The following is a 27,904-nucleotide window of genomic DNA, read 5'->3' on the forward strand; positions in this document are numbered from 1 at the left end:
ACGCCCCCTACAAGTGCTGAAAGGAGCACCCACAGTCCACTTGCTGAAATGCAAATTGAAGATGTCACTGTTGAAGTACAACAGGATGAGGATACTGGTGTAGCTGGCGCTGAGGAGGAAGTTGGCGAGGAGGATTCTGATGGTGATGTGGTTTGTTTAAATCAGGCTCCGGGGGAGACAGTTGTTGTCCGTGGGATGAAAAAGCCCATCACGGTCATGCCTGGGCAGAAGACCAAACATTCCACCTCTTTGGTCTGGCAATATTTCTATCCAAATCCGGACAACAACTGTCTTGCCATATGTACCATATGTAAAGGTGAAATAAGTAGGGGTAGGGACGTTAACCACCTAGGAACATCCTCCCTTATACGGCACCTGCAGCGCGTTCATAAAAAGTTACTGTCAAGTTCAGAAACTTTGGCTAAGACTGTAAGCAGTCCAGGGACACCTAAATCCCGTTGTCATGTTGTATCCAAGCACCTGCAAACCACACCGTCAACTCCCTCCTCGTCAATTTCCTCCTTAGTCAGGATCGGAAGTAGTCCTGCAGGCCATGTCACTGGCATGACTGACTCTTCTATCCGGGATTCCTATGGAGGATCCTGCATTGCTACGCCTACAGCTGCCGCTGCTGCTGTTGCTGCTGCTGGGAGTCGTTCACCATCCCAGAGAGGAAGTAGGAACACCACTACTTTTACTAAACAATTGACCCTCCAACAGTCCTTAGCGAGGAGGATGAAGTAGGACAGCAGTCATCCTGAAGCAAAAGGTATAACTGAGGCCTTGACTGCTATGTTGGTGTTAGACGTGCATCCGGTATCCGCCATTGGTGCAGTGGAATTTAGACAATTGATGGAGGTAGTGTGTCCCTGGTTCCAAATCCCATCTAGATTCCACTTCACTAGGCAGGCGATACCGAGACTGTACAGAAACGTCAGAAAAAGTGTCCTCAATGTCCTGAAAAATACGGTTGTACCCAATGTCCACTTAACCACGGACATGTGGACAAGTGGAACAGGGCAAACTAAGGACTATATGACTGTGACAGCCCACTGGGTAGATGTATCACCTTACGCAGCAACAATAGCAGCGTCACCAGTAGCAGCATCTCAGAAATGCCAGCTCGTTCCAAGGCAGGCTACGCTGTGTGTCACTGGTTTCAGTAAGAGACACACTGCCGACAACCTCTTAGAGAAACTGAGGGAAATCATCGCCCAGTGGCTTACCCCACTTAGACTCTCCTGGGGATTTGTGATATCTGACAACGCCACCAATATTGTGCGGGCATTACATCTGAGCAAATTCCAGCACGTCCCATGTTTTGCTCACACAATAAACTTGGTGGTGCAGAGTTTTCTGAAAAGCGACAGGGGCGTGCAGGAGACGCTTTGGGTGGCCCGAAAAATTTCTGGCCACTTTCGCCATTCAGCAACTGCGTGCCAAAGACTGGAGCACCAGCAAACACTCTTGAACCTGCCCCGCCATCACCTGAAGCAAGAGTTTGTGATGCAGTGGAACTCAACCCTCTATATGCTTCAGAGGATGGAAGAGCAGCAAAAGGCCATTCAAGCCTATACATCCACCTATGACATAGGCACCTGACTCAAGCACAGTGGATAATGATTTCCGTGTTGTGCAAGGTTCTCCAGCCCTTCGAACTTGCCACACGTGAAGTCAGTTCAGACACTGCCAGCTTGAGTCAGGTCATTCCCCTCCTCAGACTTTTGCAGAAGCAGCTGGAGAAAGTGAAGGAGGAGCTAAGACAGAGCGATTCTGCTCGGCATGTGGGACTTGTGGATGATGCCCTTCATTCACTTTGCCAGGATTCCAGGGTGGTCAATCTGTTGAAATCAGACCAATACATTTTGGCCACCGTGCTCGATCCTAGGTTTAAAGCCTATGTGGTGTATCTCTTTCCAGCCGACACAAGCCTGTAGAGGTGCAAAGACCTGCTGGTGAAAACACTGTCAGCTGAAGCGGAACGTGACACGTCAACAGCTCCTTCTTCATTTTCTCCCGCAACTGGGGCTGCCAGAAAAAAACTTAGGTATCCTAAGCAACCCACTGGCGGTGATGCAGGGCAGGCAGGACTAAGTTTGGACATCTGGTCTGGACTGAATGACTTGGCAACAATTTTTGACATGTCTACTATCACTGCATATGATACTGTCACCATTGACAGAATGGTGGAGGATTACATCAGTGACAGCATCCAAGTAGGCATGTCAGACAGTCCGTACCTGTACTGGCAGGAAAAAGAGGCAATTTGGAGGCCCCTGTACAAACTGGCTCTATTTTACCTGAGTTGCCCCTCCAGTGTGTACTCCGAAAGAGTGTTTAGTGCAGCCGGGAACCTTGTCAGAAAGGCGTTGGAGGTTGCTTCCACAAAATGTGGAGAAGATGATGTTCATAAAAATGAATTATCAACTCCTCCAGGGAGACCAGCCTCCAGAACGTACAGAGGGACCTGTGGTGGTGGATTCCAACGGGGACGAATTAATACTCTGTGAGGATGAGGATGTACACAACACTGAAGAGGGTGAGGAATTGGTGGATGAGGAGGATGAGGATGACATCTTGCCTCCGTAGAGCCAGTTTGTTCAGGGACAGACTAATTGCCAGCTTGTTTTGTGGGGACCCAAACGAACCAATCATTTCAGCCACTGTCGTGTGGCAGACCCTGGCGCTGAAATGATTGGTTTGCTAAAGTGTGCATGTCCTGTTTATACAACATAAGGGTGGGTGGGAGGGCCCAAGGACAATTCCATCTTGCACCTCTTTTTTTTCTTTGCATTATGTACTGTTTGAGACCTAGTTTTTCAAACTGCCATCCTGTCTGCCACTGCAGTGTCACTCCTAGATGGGCCACATGTTTGTGCCGCCCACTCATGTCGCTTAGCATAGTCATCCAACTACCTCAGTGCAACCTTTTGGACATAAAAACACTATTGTGAGGTGTGAGGTGTTCAGAATAGACTGGAAATGAGTGGAAATTAAGGTTATTGGGGTAAATAATAGCATAGGAGCAGAAAAATTCTGTGATTTTAGCTGTTTTTATGCTTTTATTCAAAAAAATACAGATCCACAACACAAAACCCAGAACCCAAAACACGGAAGGGTGGTTTTGGCAAAACCAATCCAGATCCAAAACACTAAGAAAGATCCAGATCCAAAACCAAAACACGAAAAGTGGCCGGTGCACACCCCTAATATATATATATATATACACAACAAAGTTGGCACAGGCAGCACTCCTCTACATGTAATAATGTCAGCAAATGATCGCAGGTGCCCACCGATGCAGCCAAAACTCAATCAGACAGCAAGGTACAAATAGCAACGGAATGGCAGCACTCAATGCAAAGAAAACGATTCTGCAGGCAGGTTGATCACTAACGTTTCAATACCCTTTGTATTTTCGTCAGGGTGCAAGACATTACAAACAAAAACTTACCTGTTTAAATCCCCTTGTAGACTGTCCATGGCGCCGAGAAGCTGGCGGGTTCCATCAAGCGTGGTGACATCATCAGCGACGCGGTGTCACAGAGGTAAAAACCATGTGATCTCCTACACGTGCAGGGATAGGAGAATATCGTTGCTTAAATACAAAAATGCTAAAACAGGAAGTATAATATAAGCAGACCAAGAGAGGGACAGCGTATGTTAGCAAATAATCAGGAAAACCTGAAAACCCGCGCATGCACTAAAGATAGTGCTATGCAGTATACAAAAACTACCCCAACACAGTGAGACCGTGCATACACTGGGCCTGATTCAGACCAGGTTGCAAGCGCTGAGCGCTCGTAACTGGGTCATTGGTGGCCCACAGTGCATGCACACGATGGAGCGGGCTCCAACGTGCGCATGCGCGAGACCCGGCTAGTGACGGGCAATCTGTTGCTCAGGGTCTCGCACCAAAGGGGGCAAGCTGTCGATGTTGAGTGACAGCTCGCCCCGTTTGGTGGGCGGGTCGGGGGGTGGCTGCCCAAATGAAGGCGTTCCCGAGGGAACGCTTGCCGATTGGGGGTGGTCCCACTGACATCACGAGTCATGTCAGTGGAGAGCTTCCACCTCTGTTAGAGCCGAAAGCTCTCTGGGGCTTGCGATGAATGAGACCCTACCACAAGGGTCTCGTTGCAAGCCTGATGGTCGCGATGGTCGCGATGGCTGCTCGCTATAGTTGTGGGTTGTCACCCACAGCTATGCGAGCGGCCAGGAGGCCACTCCTAAAAAAACCAGCACCCGCCCTGATTTAGAGCGAGCGCTCGCTTTTTGCGAGCACCTCTGAATCAGGCCCACTGTCCGCCCACAGAAAAGCCTGCATGAGCTCATAATATCAAGTGCAATAACACAATAAAGTGTCTAATCCATATACATAACATCACAGTATGGCCATTAAACAAAGCAAAAAAGTAAAAATAAAAAGAGTATAGTTAAAGATATATCTCAAAAAATATAGAAATGTGAAAAATTATAACAGTAAATCAAATTTATATAAAACAAAAAAAGAGAAATAAGAAATGAAAAAAAGGGAGAAATGAAAAGAAAGAAAAAGAAAAAGAAAGAAAAAGAAAAATAAATGTAAAAAAATAAAAATAAACGAAAATAAAAATGAAAAAATAAAATAAAAATGAAACGAAATAAAAATAAAATTATTTTTTTTTTCTTATAGAATGCTATCTAAAAGACTTAAACCAAGATAACAAATCAAAAAATAACACAGTATAACATAAGTGAATTATAATTACAGAAAACACCAGCAAAATAGCAACAAAGAAAGCTGCAAACAATACAAGAAATGATAATCAAAGAAAACAAGATAGGCCCAAGTTCTCATTAAGGCCCTTTGGGGATAAAGTTCCTAAACAATGGATCCATCTAATCTCGACCTGTAATAGCATCAATGAGCGATTACCACCACGTTTGGGTATAGGAATGTGATCGATAATACGATATCTGAGAGTAGCCAGACTGTGCCCAGCATCCACAAAATATCTAGCTACAGGGTGTTCACTTCGTCCAGAGGAGAGGGCCAATCGGATGGTAGACCGGTGACCGCCATCCTCTCCTTAAAGGCACATTCTGTTTTTCCAACGTAATTGCGTCCGCAAGAGCAGCTAATCAAGTAGATGACGAACTTGCTGTTGCAGGATAACCAATGTCGTATAAAAAACTTTTTCCCAGTATAAGGATGATGGAACATGTCCCCTGCTACCATGTATCGACAAGTGGTGCAATTGATGCATTTAAAGCAGCCACTCTTATTACTGCTTAAAAAATTGGTTGTATTGACAATCCCGTTGTCAGTTGTATTAATACTGGAAATGTAAGTGTGGACCACAAAGTCTCTGATGTTGCGCCCTCGTTGATAAGCTTTCATAAATTTACAGTCCTGTAGAGTCGAAGGTGCTGGATCGGACTGTATTATGGGCCAATATTTTTTCGACTTCCTACTGATATGAGAGCTATATTCGTTAAATTTATTCACGAAAATACATTTTTTATCAGCAGAATTGGTAGCTTTGCAGGATCCATTGATGGCCACCTCTCTTGGAATCTCAATCACTCATTGCATTGTAGACAGTAGTGATGATCTGTTATACCCGCAAATTTCAATTTTTTTTTACCATATTTAATAGCTCATGTTGTAATATGGAGTCATCGCTTGTAATCTTTCTCACCCTCAGCATTTGCGAATATGGTAATCCTAACTTGAGGGGAGTTGGATGATGGTTGGTGGCAAGTAAGAGGTTGTTGCGATCTGTACTCTTATGAAAAATTTACGGGGAAATGTGTCCATCTTTCACAGAAATTGAAACATCTAAAAAATGACACAATGTGTATCGATAGTATAAGTAAATTGTACTGGTGATAAAGATGCATTGTGTGTCTCCAACAGTTGGATAAAATCAGCCTGACCACCTTTCCACAGCAACAGGAGATCATCAAAAATACCTTGTATAGAAGATGAAGTTATCCATAACTTGCTCATTTTGATAGAATAAAACCTGTTCGATAGAAAAACTTTGATGATGGCACTCACTGAATCCGAATAGTTACTGCACCGGGATGTAATTGGAAGCAGGCGGTCTAAATGCCAACTGCCGGCTTTCAGACTTTCTAATCCCAGTGTGGTACTAATGACAGACGGCAAAAACTCGACGCCTGTCATTAACCAGATGCCGGAAGACCGTCGCCCGGCATACCGAACGAAGGTCAGCTGGGCACGGACAGCCACGGGGGGGGGTTAGGTTTAGGGCTTGCAGAGGGATTTAGGTTTAGGCTAGGGGAAGGGGGGTTAGGGTTAGGCACCCCCGGGAGGAGGTTAGGGTTAGGCACCACCCAGGGGGACTTAGGTTTAGGCAGCATGGAAGGGGGGGTTATGTTTAGGCACTTAGAGTGGGGATTAGGGTTAGGCACTTGGGGGGAGGTTAGGGTTAGGCACCCCTAAGAGAGGGTTAGGTGGTAGAATTAGGTTAGCGATACTTACCTTAGGGACGATTGGGATTTTCACCTTTGCCGGGCTGCCGCTGTCGGGATTTGAACAGCCGGCCATGTGTCCGGCGGTAATACCTACTACACCCACTGCACCGGTGCCTCCCTCAGTCGGCTCACATGGAGGTGGAGGGACATATACACAATCGGATAGGTGGCACTCACGGTAACTGATGTACAAATAGGTACTAGACAGCTATATTTAGATTAACATTTCAGAACCTTTAATAACGTTCCGTATCGTGACGAAAGAACGTTATTAAAGGTTCTGAAACGTTGATCTAAATTTAGGGGTCTAGTACCTATTTGTACATCAGTCACCGTGTGTGCTACCTATCCGATTGTGTGTATATATATATATATATATATATATATATATTAGGGATGTGCAGGCTCGGATAGGTTCGAGTTTGCACGTGGAGTTCAGATTTTTCCCTCCAAAAAAACAGAACTCAGAAAGAGGCAAAACGTCATCTTACATGGACGAACATCATCATTCCTGGACAAAAGTGTCCCGGGACATGCTGCTGATAATGCTTATGGTGGCTGCAATACAAATCTGTCATCCATGGTCCTCCTGCCCTTCCAAGCACATCTCAGTGGCCGAGTCACAGTGAGCTGAAGGGCAGCAGCAGTGGGGGTTGTGGTGACACAGGTGACATATATGTAGTTATTTGTAGTTCAAGTTCAAAACTTGGTTAGCATACAGTAATTATACTGCTTCAGAACATCAGTAAACTTGTTCAGAATATTAAGAAAACTAACATAACACATAAATTGATTCTTCTTACTAATGTAACACTTTTTAACATTTAAACTGCTACTTCTTACTAATGTAATGCTTTAGTAAATGGTTACTAATGGCACACTTATTTGTATCTTCTCATTCCTTTCTAATTTAACACTTTTTAGTGTCCTCAGTGTCTGGAGGATACAGTGTACTTCCATAATGCTTGCTCATTTGTTTCCTGACTGACTGACTGCCTAACACTGTCTGACTCAGGCCGGCTCGAGGCACGTTCGCAAACAAGGGCAACACCCCATAGAGGGTGCACTCCTCCCAACCAGCCAGATTTCAGTGGGACAGTCCCGTTTTCCAGACACTGCCCTGCTGTTCCACCCACAGGCCGAAGTGTCCTGCGGGCGGTCTTGAGGTTGGGCACCCCACCACCGCAGCTGTGCGGCAGTGCCAGACTCCGGAGAAGCTGAATGGATGCCGCGTGCATGCGCGTGGCATCCATTCAGTGCAGGGAGAGGGCTAGGGACAGCCCAGCTACTGAAGGAGTGCTGGGCTCGCCCCCAACCTCACGTTAAACAGGAGGTGTGCCATACAGGCACGCTCCCAAATACGTCATTAAGGGGGTTTGGTCAATGTTAATTAGGTCACGCCCCCTTTCAGGTTACCGGGCTTCACAGTCCGGAACTTGCACAGGGTGCGGCAACACCTGAAGCGGGCCCAGGTCTGACTGAGCTAAAGGACCGCCCCCAAGTGTTTTTCCCACCTTTTTGCACAGCAGCTGCTGCTGTGCTAATGTGACAGCTGCTGAGCGAAATGGAGCCACCCACACTGTACCCACCACTGCCAGTGGAGAGGAGACATGTCTGCAGAGGACCCAGACATGCTTCCATTGTAATGTTAACAGCCGGGGGTGCCACTGCCTCCCACACAGTCCCCGTCACTGCTGGAGGAGTGACTGTTTGTGATCTCTCCTCCAGCAAGGGCAGGGTGTGCAGGAGGTGGTGGCAACACAAGCTTTTAGCATTACCCTGGGAGCATGTCTGCTGTCCAGGGTCCTCTGAAGACATATTTCCTCTCCAGTGGAGGTGGGAACTGTGCGGGAGGTGGTGGGAGGTGGTGGCACTGCTGGCTGTTAGCATTATCACGTGAGCATGTCTGAAGTCCAGGTCCTCTTCAGCTGCAGCAGGGACTGTGTGGGACCGGTGGTGCCACTGGCTGTTAGTATTACCATGGGAACATGTCTGCAGTCCAGGTCATCTGCAGACATGTCTACAGTATAGAAAATTAAAAAAATATATAAATTCAGAAATCATTAATGTTTATCCACATGAAATACACAATATCAAGATTAGGAACAACAACAGTACCAGCAATGTTCACTGCATATAAGAGACCATGGGGTTTAGTTATGCACTTTTGTTTATGCCCCATATTTAAAAGGGCAGTGCTTTTAGTAGCAAGACATGTCTAGTAAAATCACTACACTTTTAAATATGGGGCATAAACCTGAACAGAAGTGTCAGGTTTTACAACCCGACACTTCATATATAAACCCCTAAATATATGTGCACCATAAATCTATTGATTCAAATAGCAATTATGGGGGATTCAGAGTCGTATAGTAACTGGGTGACAGTGAGCATACCATGGTCATGTAGATGGCTTTCTGGCTATTCAGAGGGGAGAGTATACAGCAAGGGCAGATGGGCCATTTCATTCAGCGGGAAAATTCCCGGTGGGCCGAGGGGAATGTGGGCAGTCTGTCATATGTGGCCCTGCCCCCAGTAGCACATCACCCTTGTATGACAGGCAGCCCGTCAGTGAAGGAACACCATGGTTTTAAAATCGTGAGAGGCTGTCACTGACAGACACAGGGCTCCTCCAGTCCCCACACACAGAAAGTACTGTGCTAGAGACGAGACAGACTCACATGCAGCGGTACCAGACTGAGGGACGGAAGAGCTACAGCGAGAGAGCAGTCAGCGTCTGGCTGCCAGGGTAAGTAACAACTTAGTGTGCAATGTTTCTTTTCGTGGCCACAGGCTGGTGTCAGAGCTGGATTAATGGGGAGGGGCGCAGGGATCAAGTAAACCGGGGCCCCCCTGGACCTCTAGGAAACTTCCTGGTCAGGTCCAGCACTGCTGCTGCTGTGTGCTGCTGAACAGTACTCTATGCAGTGCACACTGGTGAGCAACTTGAGGAAGGTAGGAACTTGGAAGCCTCTTTCTTTCTCCCCTGGGCCCTCCTGGCCATGTCTCCGCCCCTTTGTCTCAGTGAAGCTCCGCCCCTTTCCCCCATCTACCCTGTGTTTAGACTTTTTCTCCCCTAGTCTCCACCCACCACCTAGTCCTCTTCTTTCCCCGAGTCCCATGCCTGTGTAAGGGCAGCCTGTCTATCCCCTCCTCCAGAGCTCTGCAGTGACTCTGCTGAGACCAGGAAACCAACTTCCTGCTAAGTAAGTACAGTGTATAAGGTGTAGGGGCCATATTAATGCAGTCTGGAGGTAGGGTGCATTAATGTTATCTGTGGGGGTAATATTAGTGGGATAGGGGTTGTTCTAATATTATGGGGGTATATTACTGCTATTTGGTTGGTGGGGTGGGGTGTAGTAATATTATGGGGGGTATAGTACTGCTAGGTGGGTGGTGGGGAGGGGTTGTAGCAATACTAAGCCTGATTAGGTGATTAAGGTGGATGGATCTGCAGTAGTAGCTGCGACAAAGTCGCAGCCACTATTGCAACTTTATGCTAATGCCATGGTTGGTAGGCATCTTATTGAGACACCCACTGGCCGCGACGCAAATCCGCTTATATGCACATGATGATGCACAATCGTTGAAACATCAACTGCACCATCAGACAGTAGGTTGCTCAGAATGTATTTTGCCTCATGGCTGCCAGTGCTAGTAAAATAGCATACAGTATTTCGACGCAGCCCTGACACTAATACGTCCATCGCCATTAAAGACACCACCCAGGAACACCTATCAAAATTTCATAGATCTCTGTGTAATTCCAACATGCGTCCCCCGGCGGTAACCACAGCTGCATCCACCTCTGAATCAAGCTCACTATATGGGGTGAGGGGTATAGTAATACCATCTGGGAGCAGACAAGGCAGAACATTAATGTGCATATAAATTATATGTATCTCTATCTATCTATCTATCTATCTATCCATACACACACACGCACAATCTTAGACAGCCTATGTTGCTTGTAAATTACATTGACCCTCACAGAATGAGATTGCTGTCACTCACAAAATGGTGGAGCTGCTAATTCACAGAATTGTGTGCTCATTGGAATACACACATGCAGTCTATTCAACTGAGGTTTCAGCAGTTATGTGGCTCCCACATCCCACTCATTGCACACAATCTTCCCATTCAATCACCGCAACAATCTCACTGGCTTCCAATATCCTTCTCACTCCTTCTCACTCCATACATTTATCTCATTTAGAACAATAACCAATACAATGCGTTCTGTTATTTTTCAAAGTACATTAGCCAATCAAATTTTTTCTGGGACCTTTATTAAAACTGTTTTTTGTTGAAAAAATCATTGCCATCATGAGAGCCGCAGCATTTACATGTAGAGAACTCCTGGTCCTCACAGATGTGATGGACCGGAGAATCACTGATCATCCGGCCCCCATCACAAACCTTCCGCAAGCGGCTCGCCTATGCGGAGGTGCGGCGCCGGCTGCGGAATTTGTGCTTCCGCCGCAATATCGGCCAGCTTGAAAGGCAGTGGTTGGATCTCCACCGCAGGTCCCCACGCCTTTTGGCCAATTTGCGGCTGCAAATTAGCGAAAGTAAGTGTTTTTTTTTAACATTTTAAATGCAAGCATACCTGCGTGTGCATATTTTCCGTCTAGCCCTGTTTGTTTATTTAGGACATACCTGCGTGTGCATGTTTTCCGTCTAGCCCTGTTTGTTTATTTAGGACATACCTGCGTGTGCATGTTTTCCTTTTTTTATTTTTTTGTCAATTTAAATTTTGGGGTGTGTAAATTGTTAACATAACCAAAAGAAAAAAAAAACCTTAACATTTTTTATCCATCATTTAGGGGCTGAGCGCAGACTACGACGTCTAATCCGACAATGTCGTCGGCCTCGTCCCCTATCCCCCACTCCCACCCAATCCTCCTCTCCCCAACCTTCCCCAATTCCCCCTCCACCGCAGACCAGCCAGTCCATGAGTCCCCTCCCTCTCCTAATATTCCCATCCCTCAAAATTCACCCTCCCCTCCACCCCCCCTCTCTTTTCATCACCCTCCCCTCCACCCACCCCTCTCTTTTCCTCCCCCTCCACACCTAGTCAAATATCCCCTCCTCCATCGGACCAGCACTGGCCCACCTCAGAGAAGGACGATGTCGGGGCTCCAGGACCAGGCATCAATATGACTGGTATGTTTCCCTTTTAAACTATGGTTGCTTTGGCATTTTTTGGTTTTTGGGTGATGTTGTCCTTTTGCCTGTGCATTTCCAATTTGTTAAGTATTTCTAATGTTTTGGATATATATCTTTGCAAAACAATGTCTAGGATGTTTTCCCCTTACACATATCACACATGTCCAAACACTCATACTTGTGTCTTTCTAGTTTACGGTACCAACAAATGTAGTGTTTTTGCGTACTTCGCACTTTTTTTGGTTGTCTTTTTATGTGTAATTTTTATAGTTTGTATTTATACAATCTTTGTGTTTGCCATTACTTTGTTTTTTTTTTAAATTTTATATCTTTTTTTAAAGTATAGTCTGAATTTTAAGTTGTTTGGTAACATATAAATTAAGGGGTCAGTTTAGTAATCCACACTTTTTTTTTAACCCACAGAGGACCAGAGGCATTTGCAAGCAATGCAGGAAGGCTTGCACACATTGAGGGGCCATGTCGTAGGGATGCTTGTGGTCCTGGATCACATGTTGGCGGTCCTGCGGCACTAATTTTTTTGTTTTTCCCCCCCTAAAAATGTTGTTAAAAATAAAAGATATTTTGATTTATTAAAGTATCATTCCTTGTCTGTAAATATTAGATTGTTTAACCTTACATAAGTCGACTATTGGAGCATGTTTTTTTAAGTAATGTAAATTTGATTGTAGAAAGCTCAAGTAAGTATGTAAGCTGGCACATTAAACACCTAACAATAGGTTTGTAGAATTACCAGCATTTTTTTTTTTTGGCAAGTAATGTAAATATTAAATCAAACCTGCTTAGGCCTAGATTAGAAAACATACTGATTCACCATAATACCTTTGGTGTTTGTTTTTAGCCACAAAGCATGGTAAAATACTTTACAATTTAACACATTACAGGATTAGCCATTAAAAAAGTTTGCGTTTTTTGGACCAGGTTACACTTGCTTGTAATTTACCAAGGAAAAGTCTTTTTAACGTAAACCAAAAATTTAATCCACACAAATAATAAACAATCAATTCACACAGTGAAAACACACTCCAAAAAACAACCAACACCAAAAAAAAAACAACAACAACAACGATCAAGAACTGTTTGAAGAAGTAGCAGGCCAACATGAATCCACAAATGAGGCAAAGAAATATTTGTTCCAGAAGTTATATCCAATGTGGCCACATGAAGACAATTTTTGGGATCAGGTAGTAGGCATCGTTTTTTCGGGTAATTTTATGGAATAAAAGATACACAAAAAAAAAAATTAAAATTGGCCATTAAAATCTTACATGTCTACATTGTGTCAATTAACGAAACTTTTTACAATAATTACCTAAAATATCTGGCCACCACATTATCGCGTATGGCCCCCCCACATACTGACCTCTGACCAACCTCGGGGGGGCCATCCTCAGGCAAGGCATCCTCTGGCTGCATTGGGACACCACTCCTTATGGCGATGTTGTGAAATATCAGACACAGGACCACAATTTTCGATACCATATCCGGCAAATACATGAGTTCGCTACCAGAGCGGTGGAGGCATCTGAATCGGCCTTTTAAAAGGCCGATACAGCGCTCCACCACCTGCCTGGTGGCTGTAAGTGCAGAATTATACTCACTTTGTGGCCCTGGTATGGGAGCCAAATAAGGAGTGAGCAGCCAGGGCATGCAAGGGTAACCACTGTCTCCTGTTAAAAAAACAAAAATAAACATCAGGACCATTGTGTAACAAGCTTTGCAGTGGTTGCAACAGAAGGTGTCAACTTACCCAGAAGCCACACATCACCAGCTTGTAGGTTGTCTAATTTGTGGCAAATTCCTGATTGCCGGATGATGAAGGAATCATGTGTACTCCCTGGGAATTTGGCATTCAGGGACAGGATCTGGAGGGAGGCATCACATACCACCATTACATTCAGTGAATGAAAGTGTTTGCAGTTCCTAAAAATAGCCTCCAGCCTTGCTGGAGGCTGAACTGATATGTGAGTGCCTTCCACAACCCCTATGATGTGTGGGAAGCCAGCTATTTGGTAAAAATTGGCCTTTGCCACACTAAGGGAACCCATATCCACTGGCATTTGAATAAAATGATGGAGGTGTTTAAAAATGGCCTCCATCACTGCCTTCAGGATCCTTGAAAAGGAGGATTGGGAGATTCTGGCAACTATTCCCACAGTGGTTTGAAAGGATCCTGAGGCACAGAAATGTAACACCGACATTAATTGTGTAAGTGGTGGTATTGCTGTAGGACTGTCAATTTTCCGTTCAAGATCACTCTCTATTAATGAGAGAGTGTCTAGGATGATTTGAGGAGGAAGACGGTATCATCTTAATGCCTCATCATCTGGCATTCCAAAAAGGGTGACACGTGTTCTATATATCTGGGGCCTTGCACACCTACGAGGCCTATGCCTGGGACAAAGTTGAGGTTGGTCGGGTTCTGGAACCATGGCCAATATAATACGACCAACATCAATCTGAAATGGTAAGCTAGGTAGTTATTGTTTTAGACAAATGTGTAAAGAAAAATATACTTATCTTTTTTAAGAAATCCAAAGATGCTTACAGGCTGGGGTCTTGTCATGAATAGAACAACCTACATTTCAAAAGTAGAAAATATTTTTATTTTTTTTTGGGAAAACTTGGAATGTAAACACATTTTTTAGGGTAAAAAAAAAAAGAAGGGAGCACACATTAGTTCGGAAAATCGCACGCTACATTTAGTGGTAAAACATGATTTTACACAGAAAAAATAAAAACACCTTAGTGCGCGAAATAGTACGCATTTTTTACAGTTAAATAAGGGGACATAAGTGCGCTAAATAGTACGCTACTTTTACAGTTAAAACAAGACACATTAGTTCGCTAAATAGTATGCTACATTTAGTGTTAAGACATGATTGTTCCCAGAAAAAAAAAACATTACTTTGCGAAACATATGCTAAGAACAACACATCTAATTTGTAAAATCATGAAAACAAAACACTTACCAAAACCAGACAAATATCCCAAAGTTCAAAAACGTCACTGGGGCAATGCCAAAATAACTGTAAAGCAAAATAAAAAAATATTACAAACATTTGTAAACTATTTACTATTATTTTTTACGGTGGTTTTTTAAAATACTTACTCAAAAAATCACCAAAAGATAGCCAAACAATAAAAAAAATAAGCAACGGAAAATAAAGAAGCTAGAAATAAACCAAAAATTTCCTCCTTCTACTCAGTCAACAGCAAAACCTCAAAAATACGCCTACACCAAACCTCCAACAAACAACATTCCACATCGACTGCAGTCACACCAAGCCATAATTAGTCTTTATTTTCCCGCTCAAATTAAGGACGGACAATAGGAGAGCACAGTCAATGATGCGGCTTAGATCCGGCTGTGGACCCTGTGGCAGACAGTCCAGGGCATTCCCCCTCGCAGGCAGTGGGCCTCCTCAGTGATCTCAATATTAAAACGGATCAGCAGACCGAGATTCTGCTGAGGATGGACGCCAATCTGCTACGGGTGGCGGACGCCCTGGAGCAAAGTGCTGCGGCCAACGTTGCTAAGGCCCTGGTGGAAAATACTGGGGCCAACGTGCGAATAGCAAATGCCCTGGAGCAGCTCGTTCGCCAGCACATGTTGGAGCCGGCCTCCCTTCCTGCCGGAACATCAGGACCCTCCACCTCTGGCACAACAACAGCCATCCCTCCAAATGTGCCTAGCCCTATACCTAGTCCAGAGGCCACAACATCTGCCTCTGGCCAGGCCAGCAGAAGGACCTCCCAGATCTGTTCAGGCTCCCTCCCTACCCCGGCCAAATGGGCCAAAAGGCGATGACAGCACTGGCTAATTTTCCCACAATCCTTCTCAGTGTTTGCCCCATATTCCTTAATGCCCAAAACCTCCCTCTCCTTTCTTGTGAATTTTTTATTAATTGTGTTTGTTTGTGGATTTCAAATGCCACTTATTTTGTTTGTGTGTTTTAAAAATAATAATAATAATAATTTTATTTATATAGCGCTTTTCTCCTAAAGGACTCAAAGTGCTTTACATTTACAGTACAAAATACAAAACAAGCTTAAACAAGGGACATTAGTGAAATGCTTGGGTGAATAGGTGAGTCTTAAGTCTATTTTTGAAGGATTCTAGAGTGGAGGCCTCTCGAACTGAGAGGCCTTTGTTATTTGTTTTTACGTTATCAAGTTTTTTTTATTGCCCCAAAATTGGTTGAGAAATAAACCAAAAAAATAAAAAATACTGTTGAAAATCTGCACAATTCTATTGTTAATTTATTCAAAAAATGGTTAAAAGGTAATCCTGCAATCAACATTACAAACAATACCATGGAAATGTAAACATTTTTTAGGGAAAAATGAACCAAGGGTTAAAAACAATTTATGAGTTTTATTAACACTTAGCAAAAAACAAAAGGACGATTGTTTTCTTGGGCCCTAAAAAATGAAGAAAAACAACAAACCTGCGTACAATATTGTTGCCCGGAAAAATAAAATAAAAAAAATTTGCCAAAAACACGCAAATGTAAAATAAATTTGTAAGCTAATTGATTGTCTAACCCAGAAATTATCAGCTGAGTAGTTCACCTGCGTACGTTTTTTTGCTACTAAAAAAAGGCTATTAGCTAAACACCTTACAAGCATTTTTGCAATTCAAAACTGATTGTTTTTGAGGCCTCAATTGATAAATCGGGAAACCATCGATGAGCCACAGGAAGAACGAAGAGACCATCGTCATTGCGGTAGAGAATACCAGACCACAAGCTGAGCGAGCAGTTGGACTGGAAAGTGGATCAGACAGTGACGTAATACTTGTTCCGTTCACATTGGCCGTTCGCATCAGATAATTTATGTACGCCCAAAAAACGCCTCGACACGTCTGCGTTTTCCCATCTCCACCCCCGTCACCGCCCCAAAACGGACAGTTCTGTCAATCACATTTGATATGTCACTTCCTGTTCGCTATTCGACGAACGACTGAAAAAATGATCGCAATCATCCGTACGCACATGCGCACTGTTACACCGACGCATGCGTGGTTTAACAACATCGGATGACTACGAGCGTACGACCGCTTACGAGCGGCTCTGAATGAGGGCCAATGTTCCTAGACTATAAATCCAACTGGATTTTTTTTGTAATAAACGTTTGGCTCGATCCCCTCCTCTGGGTAAAGGAGGAACATGATCTATGATCCTGTATCTCAGTGAAGCTAAACTACAGTATGATTGGCTTCTAAAAAATGTTTTGCTACTGGTTGGTCGGAGCTCCACTTTGTTAAGACAGTGCGGATGGCACTTCTATGTAGTGCCATCCTTTCCATAAACATTCTTTTGGTTTTCCCGACATAACATTTACTGCATGGGCAACAAATAAGATAAATAACAAATTTTGTTGTACACGTTACATGATGCAAAATTTGTATTGCTCATTTGTATTGCTTTGCCCGAATGTGGATGTGAAAATGTGTCCCCGCTAAGCATGTAATTACATGTAGTGCAACTGACACATTTAAAACAACCCTGTTTTTTGTAGAGAAAACTGGAAGAGAATTAGTAGTTTTTAGTCACTATTGGTTACATCTGATTTCACCAATAGGTCTCTTAAATTAGTACGTCGATGATAGCTATGCATTACAGAGTAATTGTGTAAACCTCTTAATGTATTGTCGCTGGTAATGAGTGGCCAATACTTTTTCATTTGTTTTGAAACAATATTGCTAGCAGAGTTGAATTGATTAACCCACGTTAATCTGTTAGATTTATTAGATCTAGTTTTGGGTTTGAGAAGCTCCCCTCTAGGGATAGATAATGCTTTATCCTTCTGTTTATTCAGTGTTGTTACATCATAGCCTTTTTGTTGGAATTTAATTATTAGCTCATTACATATAGAGATCGCTTATAATTTATTCGATGTTATACGGCAAACCCTTAAAAACTGAGAATAGGGTAAGCTGTACTTTAAGCTTTTTGGATGGCAGCTTTTGCTGTGTAACAGATTGTTGCTGTCTGTGGGTTTTGTATAAAGTGTTGTGCTCAGTTTTCCTTGTTTAATAGAAATGGACACATGTAAATATTTGATGTCACTACCAGGGGCGTTTCTAGAGAGGAGGGGGCCCGTGTGCAGTCTCCGTCATGGGCCCCCTCCTCTCCGTCCGGTGGCCGGCAGTGCACTGAGCTGTGCGCGGCCAGCGCTGCACTTATAGACTCTGGGCACTAGAGTGTGCCCAGGGTCTATAGCGCATGCGCAGATCACCGGGAAAATTACCGCTGCAGTTAATTTTCCAGCCGTTTTAACAGCGCAGACACCGGCGCTGACGTGGGACTTCTGAGAGGTAAGTATAATATTGGTGTAGGGTGTGCGGTGTGGGGCCCCCCTGGACCAAGGGGCCCATGTGCACCACACACCCTGCACCCATTATAAATACGCACCTGGTCACTGCTACTTATGTCATATGTAAATTTGACCGGATGATTTCTGCTATTATATTTTGCTATCAGATCTAGAAATTCCCCTTTAGGGCCTGACTAGAATATCAATAGGTCATCAATTTAGCGCAGAAACAAAAATAAGTATTTGGATATGTTGGGATCCTCAAAAAACACATCATGTTCGACTGCAAACACGTAACTGTTTGCGAATGAAGGTGCAACAGCCAAGCCCATTGCACATCCCAAGGTTTGTTTTTAGTACTTGCCATCAAAATAAAAGTAGTTTTTAGTCAGAGTGAGTTCCAATAGTTCCAAGAAAAGTCCCACATCTGGTCCCGTATAAGCAGGATTGTTAGTTATAAACTTCTGTAATTTTTGTACCTGCAAACCTTCTGCGTTCTTCTTTCTTGAAATTTGGTACCCGTAAGCCAGCTGTATACTTGGTATGTATCATAATCTCTATCAACTTTGTCCATTTTGTTTTTCTTGAATTTAATAAGATCTTTGGTATATTGTTCTAATTGATTGCTAAGCTTGTCCAGCCAGTTGTTGTTTTGGCTGAAGATAAAAAAAACTGGCTGGACAAGCTTAGCAATCAATTAGCACAATATACCAAAGATCTTATTAAATAAAAAAAAAACAAAATGGACAAAGTTGATAGAGATTATGATACACCATTGTATGCACAATGAGGAAGAGACCCAGCCTGCACGAGATATGGCAATGGAAAGGTGAACAAGCCACCAATTAGGCGAAACGCGTGTCCTTTACTTCGGAGGCTCAGTCGGTGCATGGACCGGACTCCTATACATGTAACCCTAATACCGTATGTATACCTGCTGACTGACCACCATGTCAGTGCAGCTGTCAAACTCCACATTTAGTGGAAGTCATCATGAGAACTTATATTGATACACATTGTTGATTTACTAGTCAATCCTTCATTTGGATTCCAGATGTACAGAGAGATTTTCACTCTCTCTGCTTGTATACATTAGCCAAATTGTATTCATTGGTTGGACCTGATATTGTATGTATAACCGCTGACTATGTCAGTGCAGCTGTCGAGCTCCACATTTAGTGGAAGGCATCATGAGAACTTACATTTATACACATTGTTTATTTACTAGTCAATCCTTCATTTGAATTTCAAATGTACAGAGAGATCTTTTCTCTCTCTCTGTTTGTATACATTAGTCAAATTGTATTCATTGGTCGGAGGGCGCAATGCGCCATGCTCAGTATTGATTACCTAAATAAATACCCTGTGTTTAGAGATATATTTTTTATATAGGACACCATTTGGATGCCCTTACTTTAGTGGAACTGGGATGTGACAGTTATGTCCACAAACTTTCTATCTGCAGAGCATAATTTGCATAGTAAAGACATCCTCAATCAGAATTCTCTGCACAGAGACTACTACTACTGTCACTTTGTTGCCTAAATGATACTGGATAATAACTATCTTTATGAAGCAGCGCTGTTGAGATTGGTGTAGGCACGGTATGCGGTCGGGAAGCCGGCGGATGTAATCCCAACAGCTGGCTTCCTGACTGCTTTATCCCGGTGAGGGTTAAATGGCAGGCATCTAAATCTAGATGCCTGTCATTTTACCGATGCCGGCAGACCAACGCCCAGCATCCCGATGAAAGTGATGCCGGGCGCTGCTGCGGGCAGCCACGGGGGGAGGGTTAGGTTTAGGGCTCCCAGGGGGGACTTAGGGTTAAGCACCCCCCCAGGGAGGTTAGGGTTAGGCTAGGGGAAGGGAGGGTTAGGCACCCACGGGTGGGACTTAAGGTTATGCACCCCCCGTGGGACTTAGGTTTAGGCGGTGGGGAAGGGGGGGGTTAGGTTTAGGCACTTAGAGGGGGGATTAGGGTTAGGCACTGGGGGGAAGGTTAGGGTTAGGCACCCCTAAGGAGGGTTAGGGTTAGAGGGGGAGGTTAGGTTAGTTAATACTTACCTTGGGACGATCAGGATTTTCAGCCATGTCGGCCAGCCGCTGTCGGGATTTGAACCTTGCATCCGGCGGTACTTCATACCGATTCCTGTAGGCACAGTGCACATGTTTTTCCTGGATAATTGATGTAAACAATCTTAGGCTTACTTAAGCAGGGCGTTACAAAACAGTGGGATTGAGATCATTGCTGGCAAATTGCGCATGGTTATCTCTATGCAGGTGATGTATTTAATCATTAGCCTTACACATGCAGGATGTTATGATCCCTTAACATGAGTACTATAAGAGTATTTGGCTTTATACAGACTATCAATAGAAAGGTTCTGACTCAGGGGGTCATTCAGACCCACTCGCAAGCGGCAGTACGCTCGCAAGTTGGTCGATGTTCCCCACTGCGCATGCGCACGACGCAGGGAGCTCAGTCGTGCGCATGCGCGAGACCCGGACTGCGACAGCCAAGCTGTCGCTCCGGGTCTCGCACCAAAGGGGGCGTGCTGTCGATGGTGACTGACAGCACACCCCCTTTGGTTCCCCATGGGAACGCCTACCATCTGAAGCCAGCCCCACTGACATCACTAGTGATGTCAATGGGAGTGATTTTGGCTCTGATAGAGCCAAAATCACTCTAGGGCTTGTGGCTGGGAAACCCTACCGCAGGGTTTCCCTCGCAAGTCCGATGGTCGCAATTGGCTGTGACCCACAGCTATACGAGCGTCCAGGAGGACGCTCCATTTTAATGGAGGAGGGCCCTGATTCAGAGCGAGCGCTCTAGTCAGAGCGTCCGGCTCTGAATCAGGCCCTCAGAGAGTTCCCTGTACAACTTATGTAGAAAAATGTTACTCTTCAGCCTTTTAGGATCTCTGGCCCTCATTCAGAGCCGCTCGTTAGCAGCAGTACGCTCGTTGCGTTCCGATGTTGAGAAACCGTGCATGCGTCGGTGTAACACTGCACATGTGTGTACGGCAGTTTGCGAGCTTTTTTTCACTCGTTCGGCAAATTGCGAACAGGAAGTGACATGTCAAATGTGATTGACAGAACAGGCCATTTTTGGGCGTTGACGGGGGTGGAGATGGGAAAACGCAGGCGTGGCGAGACGTTTTTTGGGCGTACATAAATTAGCTCATGCGAACGTCAAATGTGTTCGTACCAAGTCATACGTCACTGGCTGATCCTCTTTCCGTTCAAGCTGCTCGCACAGCTTGGGGTCTGGTTTACTCGACCACAATGGCGATGGCCTTGTCCTCTGGTCCGGGCCTCCTCGATGTTTCATCGATTTATCACGGCTTCTCAGAAAAACAATCAACTTTGGATTGAAAACCAGCTTGTAATGTTTTTTGTTTTTTTTTCTTTGGGTTAGCACAAAACCGTACGCAGCTGAAATTCTCTGCTGCTAATTTCAGGATTACACAATCAATTAGCGTATTTTTGAAGGAATGTTTTTTGCAATTTTGTAAGGGTTTTGTGATATTGTAACAATATTGTCATCATGTTTGTGTGTATTGTAACCTTTTGCATTGGCCTGGAGATTTTGGTTTTTTTTTTTTAGCAAAGTGTTCCTTAAAGAAACATTTTTTTTTTAACCCTTTTTTTTATGGGTTTTTTTTTAAAGCTAAAATTTCGTTTTTGCCTTGTGGTACAGGATTAACTCTAAACCATTTTTCAAATAATGTCACAATACAGTTGAGAAAAAAAAATTTGTTTTTATTTGCTGAACACATTTTTGAACAAATCATGTGCATTTTGCCTTAAAAGTTTGGGGTCATTGTTACCCACTAATATTTTTTACATTTGTCTTTAAAAAAAAGCCAATTTTGGCCCAAAAAAAACAACAATTTAAAAACACAAATGCTGGTAACTCTCCAAACCTATTGTTAGTGTTAGGTGTTTCATGTGCCTGCTTAAAAAAATCAGCTTGACACAATCTTAGTTACATTACTTTCAAATACTTGCTGCAATAGTCTACTTATGTAAGTTTAAACAATCTAAGATTTACACACAAGGAATGAGACTGTATTCAAAATTTAAATGTTTATTGTTTTAAAATATTTTGCAAACAAAAAAAAAAAAAAAAATTAGTGGCGCAGGATCCCCGTCATTCTATCCAGGACCACCAGCAGGCCGATAACATGCCCCCTTAACATCTGGACACACCCGGCTAGGTCCGCCAACCGCCTCTGGTCATCTGTGGGTTAGAAAATTGTGGTGCTTACTAAAATTAATCCTTAATTTATGATTCTAAAAAACTTCAAAAGCAAAATCGACTTAGCTAAAAGTGACAATTGTTTTAAAAAATCAACAAAAACACCAAATCAATTTTCAAATAAAAAACTAAACCCCCCCCCCCCCAAAAAAAAAACATTCTTGCTACCGTAAACAAGAGATACAAGTATGAGTGTTTGGACATGTGTGATATGTGTATGGGCAAAACATTTTTAAACAAAGATATATATAACCAACCTTTTAAAATCCTAAAAAATGGAAAAGGCACAGACAAAGGATTACATCAAGTCAACACATTAAAACAAAAAAACAAAAAAAAAAGGTTAAAAGGGAAACATACCGTTCAGAATGACGCCTGGACCAGGAACCACACCATCGTCCTCCTCGGAGGTGGGACAAGTGCCTAAGGAGGTCGGCGGGGTGATTACTGACAGTGGTGATGGGGTGGTCAAGAGAGGGGTGGGTTGAGGGGAGGGGGAATTTGGAGGGATGGGAATTCTCCAAGAGGGAGGGGCGTCAGGGTCTGGGCAGGCTGGGGTGGAGGGGGAAATTTGGGAATGTTGGGGAGAGGAGGTTTGGCTAGGAGTTGGGGAGAGGGGACGAGGGCGACGTCTTCGCAGGCGATGACGCCGTAGTCTTTGCTCGGCCCCTAAATGATGGATAACAAATTGAGGTTAGTTTTTAAATTCACCTTTCTAAACGCTAATTGGTTAACAAACAAAAAGGAAAACATGCACACGCAGATATGTGTGAAAACAAGAAACAGGCCAAGCAAGAAATCATGCACACGCAGATAGGTGTGAAAAAAAGAAACAGGCCAAGCAAGAAAACATGCACACGCAGATAGGTGTGAAAACAAGAAACAGGCCAAGCAAGACAACATGCACACGCAGATAGGTGTGAAAAAAAGAAACAGGCAAAGCAAGAAAACATGCACACGCAGATAGGTGTGAAAAAAAGAAACAGGCCAAGCAAGAAAACATGCACACGCAGATAGGGCCGCAAATAAAAACATGAAAAACAAACAAAACATAACTTACTTTCCGCTATACGCTGGCGAAAACATGCCAGCAAGCGGGGCGTCCGCCGTTGAAGGTCGGACCACCTGCGCTCCAGGAACGCAGGCGGCGGCGAACCTCCGCATAGGCGGCACGCTTCTCCCGATTGCTGATGGGGGGAGGCTGGCTGGTGATACGCCGGTCCATCACCTCTGTCAGGACAATAAGCTCCCGCTTGGTGAATGCAGATGATGATGATGATCATGATGGCAATGGTGTATTTTTAATAAAACAGTTTTAATAAACACCAGAAAAAAATTTTGATTGGCTAATGTAGTTGGGAAATTAACAGGAACCATTCTATTGGTTAGTGTATGAGTCATGTGTTCTACAGGCCAAAAAATCTATTGTGAGTTATGATAGGCTTGATGCAGTGACATGCGTAAGCTAATTTAAATAAAGAAATGGAACCAGTAAAATATGCGTGGGTAAAAACACGGAAAACAATTTGATAATTGGATCAAACATGTATTTTGGATAAAGAAAACCATTGTTTAAACCTTACGTATTCTGCGGGGAAACAAAAACACGGACAAGAGTAAAGTTTATTGAAAATGAAAAAAAAAGGTTTTGAACACATGTGAAGAGCAATTAACCTAATTGATATATTGATTGGGATGATGCGATTGAAGTAGGTAGGCAGAATGAACGAGCAGGTAATCGAAATATGACAGGCCCACTTCCGGTTTGTACTTGTGAGAGCGTTCCCTGCAAGCCACATTGGGGATGTACGCTCGCTATTTGGCTCGCTCGTTAGCTAGAGGAGGGGTTGGGAGACTTTGGGGAGGAAGTTTAGCTGCGTACGAAATTACGAGCGAGCGCTTAAATTAACATATTTCGGCCCGTACGCCGAACGTACGAACAGCCACTTGCGTCCGGGTCTGAATCAGGGCCTCTGTTTGCACAGCTGATATACTTTATAGGCACATCCAATTAATTTGGAGTCAGCAGAACTTATATCTGCATAGAAGTACACAACGATATGATCACTCTGGAATCAACTGACAAAAAAATTTGTGTTTTTCTTAATCGGACCACAATATATGACAGATGAAGGATTTCTACCTTTATCAAAATGATACCACTCAGGCCTTACCATATGCACTAACAAATTCTTAACAATTACAAGAATTTATAATTGTAGAATACCAGACAATACACATGTAATATTTTTGACTGGCAAATATGTGATGTTTTATTTGTGGAACAATTAAAGTACGCTTATGCAATTCCTTCTTTAAATTGTGTGTTATTGAACAAAGTGGGACTCCTCATATGAGATAGTCCTACAAACACCCTTACATTGTGTGTACCAGGGCATTCATACTTTCCCGTTTGGCAACTTACCTACAGTCAAACCATACTGGATATGCCCAATCTCATCTGATCTTGGAAGCTATGCAGCATTGGGCCTGGTTAGTAGTTGCATGGGAGACCACCTAGGAATACGAGGTGCTGTAGGTTAAAGATTACAGGAGGTGGATTGGGACAGAGTGGTAACACAGCGTAGCATTTGTATTTATTTGTTCCCATAAATTCATTAGTTTGGCAAATCAGCTAATTACAATATCATTATACTATCAGGGTTATTAAGGTTTTTATCTTCCTACACAACATCTTTATTTTTTATCTAGACACCAATTATAAGTCTGTAGGAGATTGATTACCCTTAAATATAATATTTTTGCCATAACATACATGAGATATATAATTAATTTTAGTGATTATTTTTTGCACATAAGTTTGTGTAGCGAGGGGGCCTTTGTTATTTTAATTGTGTTTATTAAAGGTTATAATTTCTCTTTACACTACATGTGAAAATTTATCTAAAGAGTTGCCCCAGCAACAAGCCCTTCGTTTTCCATTTTTTTGTATTCTATGCTATACTTTGGGCTTTGGGAGCACCACCAATGATGAATCATGAGATATTATGACCAATAAAATGTAATATTGTTGGTATGTACTAATTGAGTATTTATAGGTTCTGTGCGGTACCTTCTTTTTTCTTGTTTTAAATGTGTCAATTGCACTACTTGTAATTACATGATTAGCGGTGACACATTTTCACATCCACATTCAGGAAAGCAAAACAAATTTTGCATCACGTACCGTGTACAACGAAATTTATTTATCTTATTTGTTGCCCATGCAGTAAATGTTATGTCAGGAAAACCAAATGTTCAAGGAAAGGATGGCACTACACAGAAGTGCCATCCACACTGCCTTAACTAAGGGGAGCTCCGACCAACCAGCAGCGAAACATTTTTTAGACGCCAATCATAGTTTAGCTTCACTGAGATACAGGATCATAGACCATGTTCCCCCTCTACCCAGAGGAGGGGATCGAGCCAAATGTCTATTACAAAAAGAATCCAGTTGGCTTTATAGACTAGGAACATTATTTCCGAAAGGCCTTAATGAACAGTTGGGGTTAAATTGTTTATTGTAACTTTCATTATATATATATATTTAGCAGCAACTATTGTAGCACACTAATCTTCTTATGTCATTGTGGTTATGTCAGTGGTTCCCAAACTGTGTGCCCCGGCACCCTGGGGTTCCTCGGGACACTTGCAGGGGTGCCTCAGGTTAGTGTTCCAGCACCAAATAAAATTCTTTATGGTCACTGTAATGTAAATATGTGCACAAACAGAAACGCAAACCTGTCCACCACTATATAACCAAACCTAAGGATGACAGGTCAGCACAATTTACTTCACTGTACTACTTCACTACATTTTTTTCTGAATTTCTCAATATCAAACTTTTGGTTTAGGGGTCCCTTGAAAACAATACTGGTGCACTAGGGCGCCGAGGTTCAAAAAAGTTTGGGAACCACTGGGTTATGTCAATGTTTTGATTATGCTTAGCCATGTTATTTTCCATTTAGATACTTAACTTAATTGCATATATGTTTGACCCTTACAGACTTCCATGTCTAGTTCTGTGTAAATGATCTTGATGAAGGGTGCACCTGTTTCACATTTGACGTCATCAGTAGCCGCGTCTGCGACTGGCTCGGAGCGTCTGTTCACTTCTGGTGTGGTACTTATAAGGTAAGCATCGTTTATTACACTTGTATAATCTGACGAAAAAACATCAACTAATGTTCTGAAGCATTGATATAACAAAAGTGGGTCTGTCTACTAATTTTTAAGACGTCACGAGTGCCACCTGAAATACTGAGTTATATTTTACCCAGACGAGCACCGGACGCATTTTATCACCTTTTCAGCAAGGAATTTCCCAATATCTTTACAATTATATATATATATATATATAATATATAGAATATATAAATTAATCTGCCTACCTCTTTAATAGGGGCCCCCTGTAAGTGCCCCGGGCCCCCCATAACCTGTCCGTTAGGTTCAATTTCTTCAGAGGTTCCTTGTTGCAGAGAAATCATATAGGTAACATAATACATGCTGTGTTTATTCACTGGAGAGAGGGAAAGGGGGCATATCCGTTAGCTCCCGGAGCAGTGGGCATGCCCCCGGCATGATGAAAACAAGCTTGCGGGCATACCGTTTCACACACAGCCACATCCCTTTCCTCAATGTCACTTTCACGATTTTTTCCAGAGCCACTTTAAATTCCCAATCTGCCCCTGCCCCCAAGAAATTGGGATGATTCACTGCTCACTCAACTCCCTATGAGATACAGTATGCCCCAAAAGTGCCCGACTCACCTGCCAGCCTGATGATCCACTTTTTTTTTTCTTGCAACTTGAACTAGTATAATTGCTGGTGGTAGTAAAAGAACTACAACTACTGACAGCACTTGCAAACAGGAGCCAGATGCTAGTTATATCTATGCAGCTCTCGCTGGAAGAAGAGGGCATGTTAGCCAACAGGTAGCATGAGGAGACTGAGGATTTTTGACACCAAACCTCCTATAATACATTAAGACAACTTGTAATCTATCAGAAATAGTATGTCGTTATGTGTACATTACTATTAATAACTTTTAGCTTAATCTCCCTGAACATAAAAGACAAAATAGTCAATGGACTCAAACACACAAACTCAAGCTCAGACACTTAACACATGACCTATTTGCTCCTATGTAGCCAGACTAGTAATTCTAGCTATGTGTAAGATAGTTGTAATTGCTAGTTTAAACTAGGGGTGAGCGGGTTCGGATTTCTTAAATCCGAATCCCCTCCCGCCTTCCGAGTCTCGCGGATTTTGGATCCTATATAAGGTACCCGTGTCGGCGCCATTTTCTCACTCGGCTGTGGACAGTGAAGAGGGAGGGTGGGAATTAGGGCTGGCTGGGCTGTGTAGTGTAGTGTAGTGTAGTGCAGAGTAGTGTTGTGCTGTGCTGTGCTGCGCTGTGCTGTGCTGCTGTTGTCCACTACTTCAAAGTCCATATGGGGCTGGCTGTGTTGTGCTGTGCTGCTGTTGTTAATAGGGACTGTGTCCACTACTTCAAAGTCCATAGGGGCTGGCTGGACTGTGTTGTGCAGTCAGTTCTCCATAGGGGCTGTGTCCACTCCAAAGTCCTGTGCAGTGTCCCAGTCCTAAAGGGGTGCTGTAGTGTTGTCCAGGGGGTGCTCTGTCCATCAGGGG

At 43.4% G+C, this 27,904-nt stretch overlaps 1 pseudogene; it reads left to right on the top strand.

The window, feature by feature from the left end:
- The first annotated feature begins 24,675 nt into the window (after window positions 1–24,675).
- LOC148518089 (5S ribosomal RNA) lies at window positions 24,676–24,794 on the top strand (annotated as a pseudogene).
- Window positions 24,795–27,904: the final 3,110 nt, after the last annotated feature.

The sequence above is a fragment of the Taudactylus pleione genome, unplaced genomic scaffold (assembly GCF_031769625.1).
Source record: "Taudactylus pleione unplaced genomic scaffold, aTauple2 ptg000202l, whole genome shotgun sequence".
Lineage (NCBI taxonomy): Eukaryota > Metazoa > Chordata > Amphibia > Anura > Myobatrachidae > Taudactylus > Taudactylus pleione.